Raw genomic sequence first — 6,264 nt, forward strand, 5'->3', positions numbered from 1 at the left:
ATCTTCCAATCTCTCGATGCATGTATAACACCAAAGGAGATATGGGATGAACTGGCGAGCCAACTAGAAGGAGGTGCGAAAACGAAGAAAAATCATAGGGCGCAATGCCTCAACGAATAAACAAATTTCAAGGCTCTTCCTGATGAACCGATTCATAGAACTTATGATCGTTTCAACACATTGATCAATCAATGTCGCCGAAATGACATCCCCAGGACGACAAAAGAAAACAACGTTATGTTTCTCAAGAGTCTCGATGATGAATGGACTCAATTGTCGATGTCCCTTCAAGCAAATCAGGACTTAGACAGTTGGTCGCTTCATGACGTCTATGGAACTCTTGATGCACAAGAGAAGGACATAATGATGAGGAAAGTGTCCATCGGAGGACCTCTTGCCCTTGCTGTAGAAGAAAAAGAAGTTATAAGAACCTTTACCAGAGATCACAGAAGAAAAAAAAAGAAGGCATTAGTGGTAGAGTCAGAATCTGAAGAAGAGCCATCTGATTCTGATGATGACCTCAAAGCTTTTACCAAGTCTCTGGACTTGATAACCAAAAATTTCCAAAAGAAGTTTGTCAAGAAGTCGTATGAAAGAAGAGACTCAAGAAAGGAGAAGTACCAACCGTCATATGATCAGAAATCGATGACGTTTCATCAGAAGGAGGAAAAAAGAGAAGGAAGAGAGGAAAGAGAGGATAGAAGAGAAGACAGAAGAGAAGAAGATGGAAGGAAATATGGTCTTCGCTGCTACAGATGCAGGAAGATAAGAGATTTTTCAAAAGAGTGTAGAGGACGCCTGGTAAAGGATGCTAACTAATATAAAAATAAATACAAGTACAATCCGAAGGAGCAAAGCTTGATGGATGAAAAAGAAAATTGGGTGTCCGATTCTTTGTCTGATGAAGAAGACAAGGCACTCATATGCCTCATGGCCACGTCCAATGCAGAATCCGCCTCTGACTCTGATGATCAGGTATGTGACCCTTCCATCGATGAAACCAACTCTACTCCATCAGAGCTAGAGTTAAGGGTCATGAAACTTTCAGAAGATTTTCTTAAACTTAAAGAAAAATTAAATTTTGAAAAATCTGAAAGGATAAAAGCCGAAAAGGAAGTCAGTTCCTACAAGAGAGAGATTGATCTTCTCACAGAAGAAAAAGCTGAACCAGTAAAAGAAAAAACTCGCATTGCATCGCTTAAAAAATCAGAGGAAGAAAAACTTTTGGATCTAAACAAGAAGATAACTAAAGATTTAGAAAAGAAGGTAAAGGCCCTAAAAGAATCTGAGGCAGAAAGGCTAAATTCAGTGACTTTTAAGGATTTCTTCCAAAAGAAAAGGGAGATTCTTCATCAGAAGCTTCAAACCAATGAACTCCTGATGAAGAAATATAAAAATGCCTAAGATGTTCATGAAAAACTTAACGGTCAAAAGGATTACCAAGGAATTGGTTTCAATGATATAGATTCTTTCATCGAAACCAAGAAATCTACCTTTGAATCCACTTTCAAACTTGGATGTATTCAAAAACCCGACTTTTTCCCAAAACCCAAAGCAAACTTCAAAAGGGTTAAAGTCGATGGAAAAACTATACTCTTGAGGCAGGACTTTGAGAATGTGGTGTATGAGAGCAGCACATGTAAGAATTCTGATGCAGGGAATGATGCCTCCACACCCGAGACCGATGGAAACCTTATGGTTAAACCAATTTCATCAGCAAGTGCTGTCGATGGGAAATAGAATCTTAGTAAGGAACCATCATCTGATGGATCGATGAACAATCCAAGTGAGATTGGAAGTTCATCTATGAAATCAGAAGCGATGGAACTCCCAACAGATCACTCTGAACCATCAACCTCTGAACCCATCGCTCTCACAAACATCCATGAAGATTTTGATTTCGAGAAATCCACAAGAGACTTTCTTGACTCTAACTCTGAAGAAGAAATAGTCTGTAAATCACTAGAGATCATCGAGGATAAGAAACTTCAAACTTTCAAAGCCCCAACAATGAAATATGATATTCCAGGACCTACGAAACAGAAGTATGCCAATGATGTTTCACATGGCCCAAGCCTTTCATCTAAATTCATTAAGTTTACTCGTGAACAGAAACAGAAGTGGCCCGCCTCTGAAAATTCTAACCAACACTTTTCATCTCCTTCAGCTGAAGAAAAGAAGCCCATCCTCAAGAAAGAAGTAACGCCCACGCCTGCCCCTACAAATAAAAAATTTGCACCAGATAGGAAGTTTGTAAAAACAACCAATGTTATGACAGAATTTTCATCCTCTGCTTTTACTTCTTCTTCATCAAATAAAAAGAAAGTTAAACATTCTTGTCCTAAAACTCCCAACTGTCAATGTTTAACTCTTTTACAAAACCTGAAGAATCATATGTTAACTCATCGCTGCATATTTTCCAAACACGTCTATCGCTACAACAATGTTCAAACTCATGATAACATGAAGAAGCCCAAGCCTGCAAAGGCTTAGGGTAATGGAAATCAACCCAATTCCAAGAGGGCTGATGAAAAGAAAAAAGTCGTATCCCCGACTAACAAACGAGGACCCATTATGAAATGGGTACCTAAAAACCATTAACTTGTCTTGCAGGACTAGCATGTGCAACCATGGTATATGGATTCAGGTTGCTCCAGGCACATGACCGATGATAAAAGTCAGTTGTCCTCGTTCATCGAAAAATCTGGAGGCTTTGTTACTCTTGGAGACAACAACAAGGGAACCATCAAGGGATACAACACTCTCATCAAAGACAACATCTCCATCAGCAAAGTGACTTTTGTTGAAGGTCTAAAGCACAACTTACTAAGCATAAGCCAGTTCTGCAACAAGGGTCTTGAAGTCAGATTTTGCAAAGGTTTCTGCATCATCGAAACAAAGCTCGACCAAACCATCATCAAGGCGAAGAGAGAAGGGAATCTCTATCTTCTGGACTTTCATTTCTCTGTGGGACAAGACACTCTTTGCTTTGTATCCCATAAGAGAGATTTGAAAATTGGCTATGGCACCAGAAGTTCTCACATCTAAATTTTGATGTTCTAAAGAAGTTAGCCAAATAGAAGCTGGTCAAGGGGATTTTCTGATCTCAACTTTGGAAAAGATCATCTGTGCTTAGCCTGCGAGATGAGAAAGCTGAAACGGGCCTCCCACAGAACAAAGTCAGAAACCTCTTGCTCCAAGCCCTTGGACATGATCCACATTGACCTCTGTGGGCCTACCTCTACACAAAGCCTATCGAGAAAGAAGTACATCCTCGTACTTGTTGATGAATACTCTAGATACACATGGGTAGAGTTTGTAAAGAAGAAATCAGACGTTCCTGACCTCCTCATCGGGGTGATGAAAAGGCTCCAAGTACTTCTACAACGCAAACTCATCAAAGATAGAAGTGATAATGGAACAGAATTTAGAAATGCCAAAATTGATGAATATCTCATCAGTGAAGGCATCTCCCAAAACTTTTCAGCAGCCAGAACTCCACAGCAAAATGGAGTAGTAGAGCGAAGGAACAAAACTCTAGTGGAAGCAGTAAGGACCACGCTTGCTTCATATGAGTTACCCATCATCTTCTGGGCCGAAGCTATTTCGACTGCATGCTTCACCCAGAACCGATCAATCATCAACAAGAGGCATCAAAAGACTCTATATGAACTCATCATCCAACGAAGGTTTCAAGGTCTATTAGATGGATGTCAAGTTTGTCTTCCTCAATGGAAAACTTCATGGGAAGTATATGTGCAGCAGCCCCCTGGGTTTGAAAATCCAAAGCATCCAGACTATGTCTACTTCACCCAATACATATTTTTTGCCTTCATACAAGAGATGAATAATGGAGCTAACAATCCCCCCCTAAGTATGAAAAAGTAAATTTGGACAAATGGGTGCAAGAAATGACAAATGAAAAAAAAATACAAGAGGAGATTAAACTCATCATCTGAAAAAGAATTACATTAATGAATGAATTAAAAGATTGTAAAGGCCTACACTATTACAAGAGTTCAATCCACAGCAGAGTCTGGATAATCATCTACGGCAAATTACAGATCAGACTTGATGGTTTTGTAGACTTTGAATATCTATTCTCTGAAAGAGACTTGAACCTTGATCGTTTCCAGAAGGTTGGTCACTTCATCCGCCCTTATATGCCCTCTCTGCACCTCTGTCACCACTAAGTTGAACACCCACTCGAGAGACTGTTGAATATTTGTGCGTCTCTTTTGGATCGAAGAACCTTAGAATTTCATCCTTGTCCAGGAACACAAACCCAAAGATGGGATTGTGGACAATGGTGTTGGGATGAAATCTAAGCCGCCAACTTGGTCTGTTCTTCGGAGGAGAAATTTTTAGATCTGGCTGGGCCAACCTCATAGCGATGTTGAAATCTTTCTGGCTGTAGAATTTGACTTGAGCGCGCATTACCTCAATCAGCCTTCTGAGAGAAATCGAATATGTTGACCTCCTCTCCATGTATTTGTTCAAGATCTTGTGTAAGAATATTAGGTCAAATACGTAGAGGTTGTGGAGGTCAGCATCTGTGAAAGTATATAGGTTGTCATCATCCCTTTTTACCACGTACTGAGTGTATAGTACGGTCTTCTTTAGCATAGTGCACGGAGAAATGGTTTCGAGTGAAGTGATCACATGCTCTGAGAAGACCTGCTCTGGTGGCCTTGTGAGTTTTGAGAAGTGGAACTTTGCAATGGCAGAAGGCATTCCTATAAGCTCTGGGTCATAAGGGGCTCTGTGTCTGAGGATGAGTAATGCCACCGCAGAATCTCCTCAACAGTGGTTACGGGCTCTGTGCACACCCTTTGTGTAGGAATCTTGTTCATGGATTTAAGGATCTCAGATACCCTCCCCACCGTGGCAGACTCTGGCGTTCTGGATTCTTCTTCGAGTATAGGCCTCTGGGTAGACCCCTCTGGTAGGATTGGCTTGACAGTTCCTACCAGAGCATCAAACATACCCGTGGACGTTTCTTCCGGTATTTTTACAAGTTTGGAAGAAGTGCCTTCTCCGACTCTGGGGATGGGGGCTCTGCCCTTTTTCGCCTGTGCCTCTGCCAAAGAAGCCTTTAGTGCTCGAACAAGATCAGGGTCATCATATTCTTCTTCATTGATCTCTTCCAGCGTGTCAGAGCTTGACCCCTTTTGTGGCGACTCCTCTACTGCTTTACCCTTACCTTTCCCCTTAGGCTCTGGAGATTTGTCTTTTGAGAATAGGGCAGCAGCAGAGTCCACTATTTTTAGTGGTTTGGCAGAGGTTGTCTTCTTTGGTTCTGTCTTTTTCTCCCCCTCATGATGATCAGGGTCATTGCCTCCCTGATCATCATGGATTTGAGTGACTTCTGTCTTGCATGTAGTGAGGGGAGCCTTCTTCAAACGCCTTAGAACTTTGGAAGCCACCTTCTCCATCTTTTCAATGACCATCTCAGCATTCACAGAGGCATTGTTGATGTCCATCTCTGTGGCCCATTTCATTTTAGAGACGCAGCAATAGATCTCATTTCTGAAGTTGTCACCTTCTTTCACGAGTTGCTTCGTGCAGTCTTTTATTGATTCGTTGGTTGCTCGGGCTTCCTTGAGAAGATTGTTGTTGTATTTCCGCATGGTCTCTCCAAGGGCTTCAACCATTGCGTCTAGCTCTCTACGAGTGGCTAGATGGTTAATGTTAGCCCTGGAGGATGAAGACTCGATGCCATAAGTGACCGCAGAGGAGAACATCTCTTTGATCTCATTCTTGAAGGCAGAGTAGTCCGTGTAGCCGGCGGAAACTATGTCTGCAGCGTATTGGGCGGCAACCTCTGTTAATTCTGTTTTGAGCGTGTGGATTGAAGAGGGGTTGAGAGACAGTGCGCTGAATGCTTCTGTTAGATCATCTTTCTTGACGACAGAGCTCTGAAGGGTTGATAAGGTCGCCTTGAGCTTAGAAGTTGTGGAAGTCAACTCCTTCAGAGCCTCTGTTAGAGGTGTAAGAGCCTCTGTCGCCGGTGCGGAGGAGAACAAGCTTTTCAACTCATCCATCCTCTTGTATACCTCTGTGGCGAAGGTTTGTAACTCCTCCTTTGTCACATAAGTACTCGGGGAACCTAGATCACCAACACATGGTGACCTAGTAGCCTGGAGTGTAAGGCGCCCTCAGTGACTGATTTTACGGTGTCATCTCGGGGACTTCCACCGGATCCTCGAACATCTCCAATTGGAGAGCCTACCAGTGTTCTGTCGATGTCGTGCCTAGTAGGTT

The sequence above is a fragment of the Cynara cardunculus genome (genome assembly GCF_001531365.2).
Source record: "Cynara cardunculus var. scolymus isolate 2C chromosome LG 12, CcrdV1, whole genome shotgun sequence".
NCBI classification, from domain to species: Eukaryota; Viridiplantae; Streptophyta; class Magnoliopsida; order Asterales; family Asteraceae; genus Cynara; species Cynara cardunculus.